Source organism: Paroedura picta, chromosome 3 (assembly GCF_049243985.1).
Source record: "Paroedura picta isolate Pp20150507F chromosome 3, Ppicta_v3.0, whole genome shotgun sequence".
NCBI lineage: Eukaryota > Metazoa > Chordata > Lepidosauria > Squamata > Gekkonidae > Paroedura > Paroedura picta.
Genome location: NC_135371.1, coordinates 79,057,119 through 79,076,073, shown reverse-complemented (window position 1 = coordinate 79,076,073; position 18,955 = coordinate 79,057,119).

Here is an 18,955-nt window from a genome sequence, read left to right as displayed (position 1 = left end):
AAAAGATCAAAGGTGCTTCTGATGTGAACCCCTTTTTCCTGTCTGTATTTCCAGTACTATAAAAGGCTGTCTAGATCCTTACTTTGGGTCTCTGTCAATTTTCGCCCTGCTACGCTTTAGGATTTCTATCATGCTTTACATATACCTTCAATAAAGACTTTTTATCCTTTATCCTTTACCTGTTCTTTGAAGTTGTATGGATTAAGTCCATGGAATGGTCTCACTGATGCTACTGAAACCTAAGTTCCTGACACCAATGTCCTGCTGCCGCCACCCTGGACTACCTGCCCCATGCATAAAATGGTCAAAGATTGGCATCTCATTCAAGGTCTGGCAATAACACCTATAAATACGTAGAGTCATGTAGTACCCCACCCCCTCCAGAGTCCAGGCATACTGAGTCACTCACTCCAGACAAGCCACTAAATAAATGTGCTCTATGGTTTTTTTGAAATATGTTTTTCTCTTATAACATGGAGAATTCATTTTATGTTTGCAAGTTTTTTTCCCCTCAGGGTTTTTGTTTTGATTTTTATTAAAGTAATTGTAAAAGTCTGCTGTGGTACACTTGACCATTCCAAATTGAGCCAGTTCTATCCAGCAGTTATTGATTTCCATCCTTGGAGACTAGAGATAACTTTATAGAGCTAGTGCAGAACAATGCTCTTCCCAACAAGTAGGAATTGCTAAACCAATGTGGCATAGTGGACAGTATTATCTTTGACTAGCAAGATCCACTTGAAGTTAAAATCCCTGTTTAGCCATGACCTTGGGCTGGTGTCATGATTTCTCAGGCATATTTACATAACAGTGCCATTTCCAAAGTTGTCCATTTTCTACTTCATATTGGGCTCTGGAGGTTGACTTTGCTTTTGCACTTGGCCATCCGCACATGTAGTTTCCAAATGGCAATACCAAGGATATTATTTATTTTCTTGCTGTTTGCATTAACTTCAGAGCCATGTGCTCCTGTGTTATTTTCAGAAATGTGGGGTGGGCACCCCCACCCATTTTCTTTTTTCTTCTTTTTTTCTTTGCACACATAATGTAAAATTTAATTTATTTGTTATTTCTTTGTATCTGAGGAAGTGTGGATAAAACTCTGAATAAAACTTTTTGATCTTTAAGGTGCCACTGAATTCTAAATTTGTACTTCAAAGCTGAAATTGAGGGGGGAGCCTGTTCAGGAAGAAGGCAAAATGGAGGGGGGAGAAAATAACACCTCTTCAAATACTTTCAGAGATCGGGGAGGGTGAAGCGAATTACCTGGGACAGCAGGGGGAAAAAGAATTCCTTGGAGGAGGATCCACATAAAAATAGATTGAACAAACAAGCTATTTATGGGAGAGCTGTACCAGTCAACTGGTGGCATTACTTCTGGTTTCAAGGCAGAATATGCAGGAATCATTTCTTTGTGCATGGACATAATTTGAAGATAGATGGACATATAGTACCTCTTGAAACATTAATATCATTATGCAGACTCTTATTTGTTGTTTGTCTAGTACATATTTCTAGCATATACTTACTTGATTGGCTTTTTGAATATTGCAGGATATTGCATCAGCATCATGTGGTAGAGGGCATTTCAAAACTGTTGTTGTTGTTGTTAACTACCCCTCTTTGCATTCAGGCTTGGGACACTGTACAACATATATTTCTACAATAGTATTAAAATCAGAGTGTAAAAACTATAATACTAAATAATCTTAACACAGCCCACGGCGCCGCGGGTGCCGTGGACTAAATAAAGCCGTAAGGGCTTAGTGGGAGGAGTTAGGGCGGACTCTGTCCAGGATGAGGAAGGGTGCTGATTGGCCCCTTCCTCCGGACAGACCATCGGCCGGGCCAATCGCCAGGCACAAAGCGCCTGCCGATTGGCCGGGCCGATTCCCGCCCTGCCAACAAGGGAGCAACTGCGAGCCGCGCGGCCCAAGTGTAGGAACTGTGGCCCAAGTGTAGGAAGTGAAAGGTGACTGGAAGCTGCTTTGATACACCTTTGGGTTGTGAAAAGCAAGTCTTCCTCTTGTTCTGTATTTGTTAGAGGGGGGAGGCTGGATGGGAGAGCCAGTGATGAGTCCACAGCATGGATGGAGCATCCAGATTCGCCTCTGAGCTCCTCCATTTGCTTTCTGAGGCTCTCCCGGGTTAGTGCCTTAAAGCTTCACTGGGTGTTTCTGGGGGGATCTCCAGGACTCCCCTGGAGGTTGACATCTCTGCACCACTAGTGTTCCTAGTGGTGCAGGGATATTCCCCCACAGACCAGTGCAGGGCCCCCCTCTTCTCTCCAGGGGAACCCAGGTGAGCTCTCAGTGGATCTCAGTGGTTCTCCAGTTCTCACCTGGAGGCTGACACCAAGCACTGCTTATGCTGCCAGCCACAGATTTCCCCTGCAGCTCTGGCATGCAGTGTCCCTTCCCCCCAGGGGAGATGATGGGAATGGGGGAACTGCTCACCTATTTCCCCTAGACTTTAATGATGGGAAAAAATAATTTCAGCAGGAATTTAACCTGCTGAAATTATTTTTCCCCACCTTTTAAGTCTATGGGCAATGGTGCCACCCTCTTTGGGAGCCCCTAGGATGAGCTTTAGCCATAATATCTTGCCTTCTAATGACATAGTTGGTTTGCTCCTCTCTAAAACGATCTTGTTGGTTACTTTGGCTGTCCATGGTATTTGCAGCATTCGTTTCCAACACAATAATTCGAAAGCATCTGTTTTCCTCCTGTCTTCTTTCTTCAGGGTCCAGCTTTCGCATCCATTGCTTGTTATAGGGAATAAAATTGCGTTGACTAGCCAGTGCTTTGTCTTAAGGTTGATTTCCAGTTCATGCTTAACATTGCATTCCAGCCCAGTGTTATTCGCCATTTGATTTCACGGCTGCATCCACCACTTTGAGTGATCATAGAGCCAAGAAAGATGAAATCATCAATACATTCTATGTTCTCATTGTCAATTGTGACTTTGGTGCTACTGCCAGTAGTTGTCACGATCTTGGTCTTTTTGATATTTAGACTCTGGAGATCCAATGCCAATCTGGTTATTTGCACACTCTTGTCCTGGGAACTCATGGATTTCTGGTCAGAACTTCTTAACACCACCCCACTGCATGTAGAGGATTTCTACAAAGTAATTCTGTTTACATGTATGATGGACTGCCCTTTAAAAGATCATAAGTGCTGCGTAAATATGCAGTGTTAATGCCGCACAGAGGCAGATAGCATTGAGTGACAAACTGCTCAAAGGAATTTGATTGGTTAACGTGAGTGGAACAGAGACATACTTCAGAACTGAATGCTCAGGAGAATTCAGTCTAGCCCTGACACTGAAGAGTTGGTTGCTGACTGAGTTTGTGTTTAGCCCTGACTGAGAGCAGTTTAATATGGATGGAAAACAGGGTGAGTTGGCAAGTAGGCATGTGTAGATCTGTGAAGACTTCCATTCAGGCCAGAAAAAGAGACAGTTCTTATAATGTGTGAAGAGATTCCCTACCAAGATAAAAAGAGAGATAGCTATAAAGGAATGGAGGGACCCTTAGTCTATATATGTTTAGAAACTGCCTGCTGAAACCTGAAGAGTAGTGAAACCTGAAAGTGTAGTGGTGTAATTAGATAAGTTATTTGGGTATTTGATAATTTATCCTTGCTTTCTGGAAATGAAACAATGAATACTTAAGAAAGTGTACTGGATCTTATTCTAAGACTGTGTGAAAAACTTAAGGAACTCTCAATTGCTTGAAACATATAAACAGACATTGACATCATACTCATGGAGCTGCTGAGATGTGTACCAATCAAAATCCTGTCAAGGTCCGTGGGTCTGTCTGATACTTCTTATCTGCCACGGTGCCCAGAGCTGGAAGACTGCTGAAGGAACAGTACTTTCTCTGGAGGTAGCATCCCAGAACGGAGTTGGTTAGGATTTCTTCCCTTTTCTCCCACTCCTGGGTTCAGGGTAGTTCCTTCACTACTCCTGAACCCCGCCTTCTCACTGACGCCAGCCTTCTCAGTTAAGTAGCCTTCCTCCCCACGTCTCCACCCCCTAGCCTTTAAAGAAAGACTCCGCCCTCCCGGGGCTCTGTGTCTTGCATCGGACGCCTCGCCCTTGATTTCCCCAGTGCTCTCCCCGGGTGCCCATGTGTACCCACTCTCCCATCTCCCTGCGGTATTTCCCCCAGCACTTCCCAAGACAGGTCTTGCACTTCCATAGGTTTCATTTCCACAGGCGAGTCCACACGTTCTTTTCTCCATCCCCGACGTCCATCTGTCTCTTCTGAGTCAGTCGAGCTGTCCTGAACCGAGGTCAACTAATACAGTAGGCTAGGTAGACGGGGCATTCCCAACAAACCCTTACAGCTTCGTGTCAGAAAATCTGGGAAACAAATAACTGGCCAGAAGAGTAGAAACAATTTGTGTTCATTCCACTATAAAGAATTGTTCCAAGTATTGTACAATAGCCCTCATTTTTCATGCTAGTAAGATTCTGCTCACAACCATTGAAAGAGAATTACCAGATGTTCAAGCAAGCTTTCAAAAGGGGCATAGCCCTCATGATCACATAGCAAACCTGTGCTGGATTTTGGAAAAGTGACAGGAATATCAGAAGGATGTCTACGTCTGCTTTATTGACTACAAAAAAGCTTTTGATTGTGTGGATCACAACAAATTGTGGGAAGCCCTGCAAAATTTGGGGGTGCCAGTGCATTTGATCAAATTGATGAAGTCACTGTCAGGATCAGTACCTGTTCTCTGCCATGTTCTTGGATTATTGGGCCTAGGTGACTCCATCTTGCCTGTGCATATTGTGCCTTATTCCTGTAAACCATGTCTATTCTCTGTTCCCATGTAACCATGCTTTGTAGTTGCCTGCTTTGAATTGTTTTGCTTTGATCTGTGCCTGTTCACTCTGCATATTTTCCTCCCTCTTTGAGAAACAATGTAACAAGGATCCTGTGGTGCCTGTGAAAGGCTTATCAACAACACGGCGCCGGCTGGCTCAAGGCCGCGCGAATTTCAATACCTCTGGCAGGAAGCCTGGGATGGCACCTGGGAGAGGGGGCTCCCCTCCCTTGGGAACCCTCAAGATTTGGGTGGGAAAATTGTATGGTAAGTGCCTGTAGTTCTGCCAGTTGGCAGATTTGACTTTTCGAGTTATAGTGACTAGAGCTAACTTCCATTAAAGCTTTCTTTTCATAGAAGTTTTGTTGTGAGTTTATCAGCACTTGACATTAAGTCAAATCTCACAATGCCTTTCTCTCTGCATGATGGACGTGCAAGACGATGGCACCCTTTTTATTGACTTTGAGGACGAGGGGGACCTGTACAAGAGTGACACCGAAGGTGACCGCGGAGCACTTAGTTCCCACGGCCTCGGAGGTGCAGTGGCTCAAGGGGGTGCGGTGCTGACCCCTTTGAGCACCCGGACCAAGACCACCACACAGGTGCTGATGCAGTCCGGGATGTCAAAGGTGCTGGGGAGCTTTAGCCCAGCACCTCAGCTGTTCCTGGAGAAGCATGTCACCAAACGGTGGCAGCTGTCCAAATACAACTGACCCACCAGGCAGGAGTACTGGCCTGAGGTGCTGCCAAGATGGCGCTCGAAATCCTGGACCTCTGGGACCAAATGAGCCAGGTGGGTGATTGGCTGCATTCGGTGGCTGGAGAATTGGGGCTGGAGTCCCAACGAGTGGCTCATCGACTTCTCCGGGATTCGCAGTCAACCACTGGCCGGCCTGGAGTGAAGTCGCTCATCACACTCCCGGTACCTCCAACTCGCAGAGCGCAGGCGGAAGCTGCAGGCGCCACCGGGTCGGGGACTGGAGCCGGTACCAGCGGAGCTGGAGGGGCGGCGGAATCGTCGCCTCGGAGGGTGAAGAGCAGCAGGACGCCAACCTGGGGGATGGTGCAGAAGGGGGCTGGGCGGAACCCTGTCCCGATGGGCAAGGAGCCAGAGGTGGTGACGGAGGCCAAGGAGCTGGAGAGAGGGATGGTGGGCAAGGCCAGCAGGATGGAGCCGGACAGGTGCGGAGATACCGGGGTGCTCGTCCCCAACCCTGTGTTCCTGAGCAAGACTGGATGAATGCCCCACCCGGCAGGTTGCCACCAAATCTGAGAGGAGCGGAGATTAGGCAACTCTATCGCTTCAAGACTCACTTCACCGGTGACCCGGAGACCTTCCCGGGTTTCCTCGTCCATCTCCAAGCGTACATGATGGAAGTGGGATTCACGTTCCAAGATGACGCGGAGTGCATCCGGTTTGTAGGCGATTGCATGGATGGGGAAGCGGCCAAATGGTTTATCGGCCTGTACCGTTACAACCCCATAGCGGTGCGAAGCTACGACCGTTTCATGCAGGCCATGTGAGAGATGTTCGTGGACCTGTTCGAGCATGAAACAGCTGAGAACCAGCTGAAAGCAATCAAGCAGGGCTCGAAGATGGTGGCCCAATACTCGTGGGAGTTTCGGAAGCTGGCTGCCTCGGTACCCAATTGGACTGAGCCCCAGAGGGTGCACGCTTTCCGTGAGGGGCTGAATGAGAGCCTGGCCCGCAAGTTCATGCACCTTGACAACCCAAAGATGGTGATGGGCTGGGTCCGTCTTGTGGGAGAGGTGGAACAGCAGCTGCTGGTGGCGTCCGGCCTGGGAGGAGGAAAGAGCAAGCCGCCGCAGAAAACTTCCACCCCGAAAAAGGCATCCAAGCCGGCGAGAGTGGACACAGCCAAGTGGTCTCGACTCCAGGAGAAGGGCCTGTGCCTCGGGTGTGATCAGGCGGGCCATTTTCTCGCGCAGTGCCCGAACAAGAAGCAATCTCCAGCCATGGGTGGCAAAGCAAGCCGCAACTGCACCACCCCTGTTAGAGCGACAGCAGGGGGTGCAACAAAGAAGAAGGGTGCTTCCAAAAAGACCGTCCGCTCGCTGCTGGTACCTCTGAGCGACACCATAGCAATCCCAAGCTCCAGTGGCAGCGGGACGGGCGAGGAACTGAGTTCCAGTGAGCAGTCGGGAAACGAAGGTGACCTGCTGTGAGAACACCCCGCCAGCAGGTCCCAGGCAGGGGCAAACGTTTGGTGAGTGCTCCCCCCTTGATTCTCTTCTCTGTGACTTTGACTGAACCCAAATCGGGGAAACAGCTGGGGGTGCAGTGCATAGTGGATTCCGGGTGCACCAAGACTTTGATCAATCCCCCTTTGACAAAAACTTTGGGGGTTGGAAAGGTTCCATTGGCAAAGCCCCTGCGCATTGCACAGCTAGATGGGAAGTGTGCCCCGGGGGGGAAGGCAACAAGCAAGATGCTCCCATTAGAAATGGACGTGAAGGAGCAGTGGGGAAAAATACAACCTGTGGTGGATCCCAGCTTGGCATTCCCTTCTGTCCTGGGGCTAGATTGGCTATGCAAACATGACCCCACGGTGAGCTGGAAAAAGGGCACGGTCCATTTCCGGGACCCGGGGTGCAGGGCAAACCGATGGACTGGCTCCCTCGAGCCCTCTCCCAATGTCCCCATGTGGTGGCGGTGGTGGCCCAGGCTGGGGTTGCGGGTTTGCCCAAGGACTATTGGGAGTTCCGCGACATTTTTGCGGAAACAATGCAACCAGTTGCCCCCCATCGAAAGACGGATTGCGCGATCAAACTGAAACCTGGGGAGCCATTCCCAAAAGCCAAATTGTATTCCATGAGCCCCCGGGAGATGCAGGAGTTGTGTAACTTCTTGGACAAGAACTTAGCCCGCGGATTTATCCGTCCTGCAAACGCTCCCCTGGTGGCACCTATCCTTTTTGTAAAAAAGGACAGAACCCTACGCCTCTGTACTGACTACCGGGGGCTGAATGTGGTTTCCACATGTAATGCTTACCCGTTGCCATTGATAAAAGACTTGTTACGGCACCTGGGGGAGGCTCGCATTTTCACTAAACTGGACTTGAGGGAAGCTTACTACCGGGTGCGCATAAAGAAGGGGCATGAGTATTTGATGGCTTTTAACACACCCTTGGAAGAGCCTCTTGTGGCGCAGAGTGGTAAGGCAGCGACATGCTGTCTGAATCTGTCTGCCCATGAGGTTGGGAGTTCAATCCCAGCAGCCGGCTCAAGGTTGACTCAGCCTTCCATCCTTCCGAGGTCGGTAAAATGAGTACCCAGCTTGCTGGGGGGTAAACGGTAATGACTGGGGAAGGCACTGGCAAACCACCCCGTATTGAGTCTGCCATGAAAACGCTAGAGGGCGTCACCCCAAGGGTCAGACATGACTCGGTGCTTGCACAGGGGATACCTTTACCTTTACCTTTTTTTAACACACCCTTGGGATAATTTGAATATACTGCCATGTCGTTTGGCCTCGCGGGCGCTCCGGGTGTGTTCATGAATATAATTAACGAAATTATGCATGACCTGTTGTATAAGGGGGCCTTGATTTATCTCGATGACATTCTGGTGTGTTCTGACAATCTGTCTGAACACGTGTCGTTAGTACGTGAGGTGCTGAGCAGGCTCCGAAAGCACCAACTGTATACTAAGCTGTCCAAATGTGAATTCCACCGGGAGGCGGTGGAGTTTTTGGGCTTCCGGGTGTCCAGCAGAGGAATTGAGATGGGCCCTGGCAAGGTCTGGGACTTGTTAGCATGAGAACCCCCGGGGACTCGGAGGCAACTCCAAAGCTTTTTAGGGTTTGCTAATTTCTACCGAACCTTCATCCCCAACTTTGCCAAAGTTGCGCTGCCTTTGACCGACCTTTTAAAGACCAAAGAAGGGGGCAAAGCAGCAGCCCACCCAGGTGCACCCCTAGGATGGACACCGGCTTGCCAAGTGGCTTTTGACCATCTGAAGGCCCTATTCACCTCAGAACCCATGCTCACGCACGCAGACCCCCTAAAGCAGTTCATGGTGAAAGTAGATTCTTCAGACATGGCCATGGGGGCGGTGATCCTCCAGGAGGGGGGGGGACGGCAAGCTGCACCCGATTGCCTATCTATCTAAGAAATTCTCCGGAACTGAGAAGAATTGGGCGATTTGGGAAAAGGAGGCTGCGGCAGTAAAATTGGCCCTGGCGACTTGGCAACACTGGTTAGAAGGGGCGGCCCTCCCGTTCATAGTGTGGACCTGCAGGTGCTCAAACAACCCCACTCGCTCTCCGCTAAGCAGGTGCGGTGGGCGGAGTTTTTCTCCCGTTTCAACTTCACTCTCAAGCATCTGCTGGGCAAACTGAATTTTTTGGCTGATGCACTCTCGTGCCTCCCCCAGTACGACAGCAAATGCGACCCAGTGGTCGATACAGTATTCACTCCCTCCCAGCTCGGTCTGACGGTCTTGATGCGTAGTAAGATGGGAGGGGGTGGGCCGTACCCAGGGGGATTGGTCCAGAAGGACGTTCTGAGTGATGTGGAGTTTGGGATGATTCACGCCTCTTTGGAGGAGAAGGGGGATCTATTCTTTAAGGACAATCGTCTATATGTGCCTCAGGGCACCAGAAAGGACGTTTTACAGTTGTGCCATGATTCCAAACTGGCTGGGCACTTTGGCTTTGTAAAGACTTTGCACCTGATCAGGCAACATTATTGGTGGCCCTCCCTGTACAAAGATGTGGAGGCATACATGCAGGGGTGTCCAGTTTGCCTGACTTCAAAACCCATGGGGGGAAAGAAAAAGGGACCTTGCTTCCATTGCCTACCCCCTCTCGCCCTTGGTCAGATGTCACGATGGACTTCATTACTGATCTCCCATTTAGCCAAGGGAAGGGTGTAATTTGGGTAGTGGTGGATGCCGTTTCAAAAAAAGCTCATTTCGTCCCTTGCACAGGCATGCCCTCGGCAGTGAAACTGGCCTCCCTGTTCGTTACCCACGTATATCGACTGCACGGGATCCCCAGTAGGCTGCTCACGGAACGGGGCCCGCAGATCATTGCCAAGTTCTGGCTGGAGTTGTTGAGGTTGTTGGGCGTGGAACAGGCCCTGACTTCTGGTTACCACCCAGAGACTAATGGGCGGATTTTAGAACAGTACCTCCGCTGTTTCATCAACCACCAACAGAATGATTGGGTGCCCCTTCTCCCGTTGGCCGAGTTTGCCTATAACAATGGGGTGCATTCCTCCACGGGTGTGTCACCTTTCAAAGTGGTCTATGGGGCAGACTTGACCGCGGTGCCGAACTGGGAAATCTCCTCTCCTGATGTTCCTGACATTCAGAAGTGGGCAAGTGGAATCTCCCAGGCTTGGTCGGCCATCGTTGAGTGCCTAGACGAGGCAAAGTGAGCCTATAAGACCCAGGCAGACAAGAAGAGGGTTGCTTGCCCGGCTTGGGCAGTGGGGGATCTTGCCTACCTGTCAACCAAGAACCTGCGGTGCCAGCAGGCCTCTTGAAAGCTGGGCACCAAGTTTGTGGGCCCCTTCAGTGTAATAAGGTTGATCAATGCAGTGACTGTGGAACTTGCATTGCTGAAAACTTACAGGAATGTGCACCCCATTTTTCATTCCAGCTTGCTTAAACATGCCCCGCCTCCGGACACTTGGCACCCTCTGTCAGCTGCGCCCATCCCTGTGTTCATAGATAAGGACATCCACTATGAGGTCAACAAGGTTCTGGATTCTCATTGGCACAAGGGCAAACTACAGTACCTAGTTGATTGGAAGGACTTCCCCATGGGGGACAGAGAGTGGGTAGAGGCCTCTAACACCAAGGCTCCTAGACTCCTGCAGGCATTTCACAGGGAATTCCCGCAGTGCCCCCGGCCTAGGGACAATGGATGAGGGGAAGTTGTTTTTGGGCTGGAGGGATGTCAGGATCAGTATCTGTTCTCTGCCATGTTCTTGGATTATTGGGCCTAGGGGACTCCATCTTGCCTGTGCATATTGTGCCTTATTCCTGTAAACCATGTCTATTCTCTGTTCCCATGTAACCATGCTTTGTAGTTGCCTGCTTTGAATTGCTTTGCTTTGATCTGTGCCTGTTCACTCTGCATATTTTCCTCCCTCTTTGAGAAACATTGTAACAAGGATCCTGTGGTGCCTGTGAAAGGCTTATCAACAACTCGGCGCCGGCTGGCTCAAGGCCGCGTGAATTTCGACACCTCTGGCAGGAAGCCTGGGATGGCACCTGGGAGAGGGGGCTCCCCTCCCTTAGGAACCCTCAAGATTTGGGTGGGAGAATTGTATTGATAAGTGCCTGTAGTTCTGCCGGTTGGCAGATTTGACTTCTCGAGTTATAGTGACTAGAGCTAACTTCCATTAAAGCTTTCTTTTCATATAGGTTTTGTTGTGAGTTTATCAGCACTTGACAGTCACTCTGCACAAACCAAGAAGCCATTTTACTAATTGTACATACATCATTTGGTGACACTGACTGGTTCAAAATATAGGAGTGCACCAAGGTTGTATTCTTTCTCCCTTCCTGTTTAACTTGTATGCTGAGGTCATTACGAGGGAGATTGAACTCAAAGAATCAAACATTGGAATTAAGATTGGAAGAAGGATTATAAATAACCTTTGGTTTGCTGATGACACTTCTGTCAGAAAGAAATGCAGGCCTAAAACAGCTGATATAAAAGTTAATGAAGTAAGTGAGAAATTTGGCCTTTTCTTATTCATTTAAAAGATAAAACTGACCACTGCAAAAACCAGATATGTCACAATCACAATTGATGGTGAAGAGATCAAATGCGTTCAAGAATCCATTTTTCTTGTATCACAAATTGATGAGAGGGGCAGTTGCAGTATGGAAATAAAATGTCACATTCATTGCTCTGGGTCACTCAGGAATGTCGTGTTCGAGCTTGAACCGAAAAGTAAGGAAATAAGCCTGACTACCAAATGTAGATTAGTTAGCTCTATCATATTTCTAATAGCGATTTATGGTTGTGATAGTTGGACGATGAAAAAATCGGACAAGAGAAAAACTGATTCATTTGAACTCTGGTGTTGGAGAAGGCTTCTCTGGTTTCTATGGACAGCAAAAGTCAAAACAAGGAAATACTATAGCACATAAAGTCTGATATATCATTGGTAGACAAAAATCATGAAAATCCAGCACACTTACTTTGATCATATCATGCAATCCAACTCAATGGAGAAAGAAATTCTGCTAGGAATGGTCAGTGGAAAAAGGAAACCAGGCCAAAAAAGTTAGACACAATGAAAATGGACACTGGCCAGAACATTACTTAGCTGATGGAGGTGGTGTGGGATCAGGGATCATGGCAACAGCTGTGCCATGGGATCTCCAAGACTCAGACTTGACTGAATGATTGACAACGACAACAACAACAACAAAAACATATGAACTGTAGTCTATGCCTATACTGATTTACTTCAGAGTTCATTATTGATTTACCTCAGACATTTTACTCTTAGTTTCACCTTCCTTTCTATGTTGAATAGTATATTGTTATTTTTGACCCTTAAAAAGACTTTTATGTGCCATTTCAAAAGTTTATGTCAAGAGGGTGATCTCCCTTGCCTCAAGTTCCTGGGCTTAGCCAACAGTAAAATACTATACTGTGACAAGGTGGTACAGCTTCAATAAATTTTAAAAATTAGATAGATGAGGTTGCTCAGTCAGAAAAGGAAGTGAAAATGAAGGGAAAATCTTATTTCTGAGGGAGGACAATGTCATCATAATGTGAATTGTTTAAAATTTTCCTGATATTATTTTGTCTTCATTTTTCTATAAGTTTCATTAATACATTTCTTGCATGATACCACAGATTTCAAAACTAAAAGTAGCTGTCAGAAGCTAGCAAAAGTGACTTTTCAAAAAATAAACAAGATTTGGAAATAGCAGGCTTGTTGGCTGTGACCTTGTGTTCATTGAATCATTCTCATAGATTGTAGCTTCATAATCTGTACACAGCCCGTGGCGCCACGGGCGCCACGGACTGTATAAAGGAGTAAGGGGTGGTGGGGAGGAGTTAGGGCGGGACCGGTCCGGGATAAAAACTCGGAGGGGTCCAATCAGGAGCCGCGAAGCGGCTCCTGATTGGCCCCTCCAAGTGTCCATCCCGGCCCAAGTAGGCAATGGGGAGCCGCGCTATGCGCGGCTCCCCATTCCCTGCTTCACTGGCAAGGGAGCACCCGCCAGCCGCGCATAGCGCGGCTGGCGGGTGCTCCCTGCCTGGCGGACTGACGCGGCTGCCGGGGACTCCCGTCCGTTCTTCCGACGGACCTCTCAAAATGGCCGCCGCCCCCGACAGCCAGCAGCCGCCTCCGCCGCCGCCAGCTGGCTGCCGCCGAAAATGGCCGCCGCAGCCGCCGGCAGCCAGCCACCACCGAAAATGGCCGCCGTTACAGCCTGCTAGCCAGCTGCCGCCGCAGCCAGCGAGCCAGCCGCTGCCAAAAATCGCCAACCGCCCAAAATGGCCGCCCCGCCGCCAGCGACCCGCCGCTGCCGCCGCCGCCAGCCGAGCCGCTACTGCCGTGACTGCCCCGCTGCCGTCCGTCAATACAGGTAGGCCGCTTCCCCACTGAACACCTTTTGAAAACCTTTTGTGCATAGAGTTTATCCAAGCTACAAGCCGAGAGGCAGCAGAAAAAAAAACCCTGTAGGCGCCTTTCGCAGCTCCAAGCCGGCACGCCCACGAGAGCCAGCAGAAAAGCATTAACCCTGTAGGAGCCTTTCGCAGCTCCAAGCCGAGAGCCAGCAGAAAAAAAACCCTGTAGGAGCCTTTCCCAGCTCCAAGCCGAGAGCCAGCAGAAAGAAAAACCCTGTAGGAGCCTTTCGCAGCTCCAAGCCGAGAGCCAGCAGAAAAAAAACCCTGTAGGAGCCTTTCCCAGCTCCAAGCCGAGAGCCAGCAGAAAGAAAAACCCTGTAGGAGCCTTTCGCAGCTCCAAGCCGAGAGCCAGCAGAAAAAAAACCCTGTAGGAGCCTTTCGCAGCTCCAAGCCGAGAGCCAGCAGAAAAAAAACCCTGTAGGAGCCTTTTGCAGCTCCAAGCCGAGAGCCAGCAGAAAAAAAACCCTGTAGGAGCCTTTCGCAGCTCCAAGCCGAGAGCCAGCAGAAAGAAAAACCCTGTAGGAGCCTTTCGCAGCTCCAAGCCGAGAGCCAGCAGAAAAAAAACCCTGTAGGAGCCTTTCGCAGCTCCAAGCCGAGAGCCAGCAGAAAAAAAACCCTGTAGGAGCCTTTCGCAGCTCCAAGCCGAGAGCCAGCAGAAAAAAAACCCTGTAGGAGCCTTTCGCAGCTCCAAGCCGAGAGCCAGCAGAAAAAAAAACCCTGTAGGAGCCTTTCGCAGCTCCAAGCCGAGAGCCAGCAGAAAGAAAAACCCTGTAGGAGCCTTTCGCAGCTCCAAGCCGAGAGCCAGCAGAAAAAAAACCCTGTAGGAGCCTTTCGCAGCTCCAAGCCGAGAGCCAGCAGAAAAAAAACCCTGTAGGAGCCTTTCGCAGCTCCAAGCCGAGAGCCAGCAGAAAAAAAAACCCTGTAGGAGCCTTTCGCAGCTCCAAGCCGAGAGCCAGCAGAAAAAAAACCCTGTAGGAGCCTTTCGCAGCTCCAAGCCGAGAGCCAGCAGAAAGAAAAACCCTGTAGGAGCCTTTCGCAGCTCCAAGTCAGCACGCCCACGAGAGCCAGCAGAAAAACATTAACCCTGTAGCAGCCTTTCGCAGCTCCAAGCCGGCACGCCCACGAGAGCCAGCAGAAAAACATTAACCCTGTAGGAGCCTTTCGCAGCTCCAAGCCGGCACGCCCACGAGAGCCAGCAGAAAAGCATTAACCCTGTAGGAGCCTTTCGCAGCTCCAAGCCGAGAGGCAGCAGAAAAAAAAAACCCCTGGAGGAGCCTTTCGCCGCTTCAAGCCGGCGCCCTGGGAGCCCCGGCAGCCGCCCACAGCGCAGCTGCTGGGTGCTCCCTGCCCTCATGGCCCCAGAACACAATGGAGCCGCCGGGAAAGCCGCAGAAAAACAAAAAAATGCAGAGGAGCCGCCACAGCCCAGCGCACCACACCTGGGACTCCCCGGCAAAAACTACGAGACGCCGAGGAGCCGCCGCCCGCCTCCTCTTTCAGGTAGCCTGTCCCTCGCCTGCCGCTCGCTCTGGTCCCCACCTGCTAGCGCCCATTGTCTTCTTCATACAATGGGCTTTTTTACTAGTACAATAATAAAGCATAAAATATGCAATGAAATAATACAATCATTTTTCAGTAATATCAAAAGTAAGTTTGTGATGAATTTTGGGCAGTTCAGTTCATGAACCAAAGAGCTGCCACAAATTTCCATAAATTTTAAGGTAGTTTGTAGTTTGGGAAGAGCAGAAAGCAGGGATTTAAATGGCTCAGACTGATTTAACCCCTTCCTTTCTACTCCCCACAACTTTTCGTAAGGAAACCCCTGCTTTAGCCTCCCTGTGAAAAGCAATGAGGAATAGAAAGCAGGGATCATGAACCACTATAACCCAAGTTGGTTTGTGAACCAACCTCCTAGTTTGTATCAGTTTCTGGTTTGTGATAGTTTCATGCAGTTAAAATCCCAGTACTGTAGTAAGTAGTTAAACTTGGGATTTATTATGTAAGGATCATAATTTTCATGCAAGATGGATCATGCTCACAGTGTAATTACAATCAATATAGCCTTATTTTGAGGAAATACTATAATCTGGCCCACAACTATTTAAAAAAGTAAATAAACAAATGACTACTGAGATAATTTGGCTTTGGAGATAATATTAGTAAGCTTTAAGAGAAATTTTGAAAATATTAGTTATTTTAAACATGAATATTGTTTTGAGTCTAATAACCAAAAATATAGTAGGCATGTATGATACAAAAATATTTCAATGGCTTTTTCTTGCAATCAAAATGTCCTTTGATTGTGATAGTGTAATTCATGTTGACTATTGTATGTAAATTCCAATTTTTAAAAGTGATACACATAAGCCTGAACACATATTATTCCTCTACATTAATTTAACAGAAACAGATACTTCTTTCATGCAGCTTTGGTAATCCAGCCAAAGGTCAAATTCATTCTGATTATTGCAAATTGTTAATACTAATTCTGCTGTCAAAGCAAATGCCACAAGATGTCACTGCAGGCTAAATTATCAACATTTATATTCAAGGTCTTTAATATAGGAATAATTATCAAATGTCAATAGTATGGGGCCATGGAAAATGGGAGACAGCTAGGATATCAGGCTAAACAGACCAATTTCCCCCAACCTTTCCTCATACGTCTTGGTCTCCAAACCCCTCACCATCTTTGTAGCCCTCCTATGGACATGCTCCAGATTGTCTACATCCCTCTTCAACTGTGGTGCCTAAAACTGAACAAAGTACTCCAAGTGAGGCCTAAACAGAGCAGCGTAAAGGGGTACCATCACCTCCCGTGATTTGGAAACGATACTCCATTTGATACAGCCCAAAACTGAGTCACATTGCTGACTCATGTTCAATGTATGGTCTACTAAGACTCCTAGATCCTTTTCACACATGCTACTGCCAAGACAAGTCTCCCCCAACTTATATTGTTGTATTTGGTTTTTCCTACCTAAATGCAGAACTTTACATTTGTCCCTATTGAACTTCATTTTATTCAGTTTAGCCCACTTCTTGAGCCTATCAAGACCATCCAGTAATCTACTGCTGTCTTCGGTTGTGTTTGCTACCCCTCCCAGTTTAGTATCATCAGCAAATTTAATAAGTATTCCCTCTAATCCCTCATCCAAATAATTTATAAATATGTTGAACAACACAGGCCCCATGACAGATCCTTGGTGTACTCCACTTGTCACTCTTTTCCAAGAAGATGCTGAACCATTAACAAGTACCCTCTGGGTATGATTTGTCAACCAGTTATGATCAGAATTAGGATCCATACCGCATTTTACCAACATGTGAATAAGAATATCATGTGGAACCTTATCAAAAGCTTTACTGAAATCCAGATAAACTATGTCTACAGCATTCCGCTGATCCAGCAAGGTAGTCACTTTCTCAAAAAAAGAGATAACGTTGGTCTGACATGACTTGTTCTTGCGAAACCCATGCTGAGTCTTAGAAATCAGAGCTCTCAGTTCCAGCTGTTCAGGACCGAGTGTTTGATTATTTGTTCCAAAATTTTGCCAGCTACAGATGTCAAGCTGATGGGTCGATAATTCCCCAGATCCTCCTTTTTCCCTTTCTTGAAGATGGGGACAACATTTGCCCGCCTCCAATCGTCTGGAACCTCACCCGTTTTCCAAGAAGTGTAAAAAATAATGGACAGAGGTTCAGAGATGACATCTGCAAGTTCTTTTGGTACCTTTGATGCAGTTCATCTGGCCCAGAAGACTTCGTTTCATTTAAAGAAACTAGGTGTTTGTGGATTGTTCCAACAATGATCCTAGGCCACCATTCCTGTCCCCCGTGTTGTGTTAAGTTTTTGCCACATTGATCACTATTTCCCTCACAAGAGAAGACTGACGAGAAATAGGAGTTAAGCAGTTCAGCCCTCTCTTCATCATCTGTTATAATTTCACTTTCTTGTCCTCGCAGTGGTCCTATGGTGACCCTTTTCTTTTTCTTGCTTGAAATATAACTAAAGAAGCCTTTTTTGTTATGTTTAGCATTTCTTGCTAGCCTAAGCTCATATTGAGCTTTAGCTTTTCTAACACTCCTCCTACAATTATGTGTTTATACTCATCCTTGGTAATAAGGCCTTCCTTCCATTTCCTAAAGGACTCTTTTTTATTCCTCAAATCTTTTGACATCTGCTTATGGAGCCAACTTGGCTTCCTTAGGCTCCTTCCATCCTTTCTTCTCAAGGGAATTATTTGTGATTGAGCCTTCAGTATTTCACTTTTAAGAAACTCCCAGACCTCTTGGACTCCCATCTCTTTAAGTCTTTCTGACCACGGGACTCTACACAACATACCTTTAAGTCTGTGAAAATCAGCTTTCCTGAAGTCCAGTCTATACGTTCAACTACGTAAAGGTTTTCTCTTTCCCACAATTGAAAATTCCAAAAGCACATGGTCACTGGTACCAAGTGTGCCCACTACTTCTACCTCATCTACCAATTCTTCCCTATCGATGATAGTCAAGTCTAAAATAGCAGATCCTATGATTCCCCACTCTGCTTTCTGGGAAATTAAGCTGTCGGCAAGACAAGTTTAGAATTTAACGGAGTTTGCATTTTTAGCAGAGTTGGTCTTCCAACAGATATCTGGGTAATTGAAGTCTCCCATGACTACTGTTTCCAGCTTTTTTGAAAATTGTGTAATTTGGTCTAGCAGTATCTCATTCAAGTCCTCTGACTGGCTTGGTGATCTATAGCAGACCCCACAATAATACCACTTTCATTTCCTACTCCCTTTACCTTTACCCAAATACACTCAACTGAACTTTCGTGCTCGGGTACCTGTATTTCTTCACAAGTATAAAGATTCCTAACATATATTGCTACACCTCCCCCCTTTTTTCTTGTCTGTCCCTTCTGAATAGATTGTACCCCTCAATTTTATTATTCCAGTTGTATTATCCCACCAAGTTTCTGTGATTCCTATTAAGTCATAGCCCCCTTCCTCTATTACGATTACTAATTCCTCCTGCTTGTTTCCCATACTCTGTGCATTAGTGTAGAGACATCATAATCCATTCTTTGTGTGTCTCATGGTTTTGATTTTGAATGTCCTTGTATGCTAGTAGTTCCCTACTTATGTAACATGCCCTGTAGATTTGAGATCTTCTCATGTTCAGATCTTGCCATCATACCAAGTTCTGAATTTACATCTTGCTCCCCTTTTGTGTCTACTTTAAAGTTTGGTTCAACTGGAATGCTTCTCAAACAGTCCTACACTTCACTGAATACTTCGGTTTGATCCTCCAGCAATGATCCTATAGCCAAGAGTCCTTTAGCTCTTTCCCTTTGGCTCCTTAGAGCCTTCTGGTTTGATCCAGAACCCGAGAACCCTTTGGTTCTTTTGGGACTGCATACGCCTCTGGCAAGCAAAAGCCTTTTATAACACAAAGGCCTACTTAGGAGAGGGCGGAGCTAGCAGTCAGCTCCTGAGTC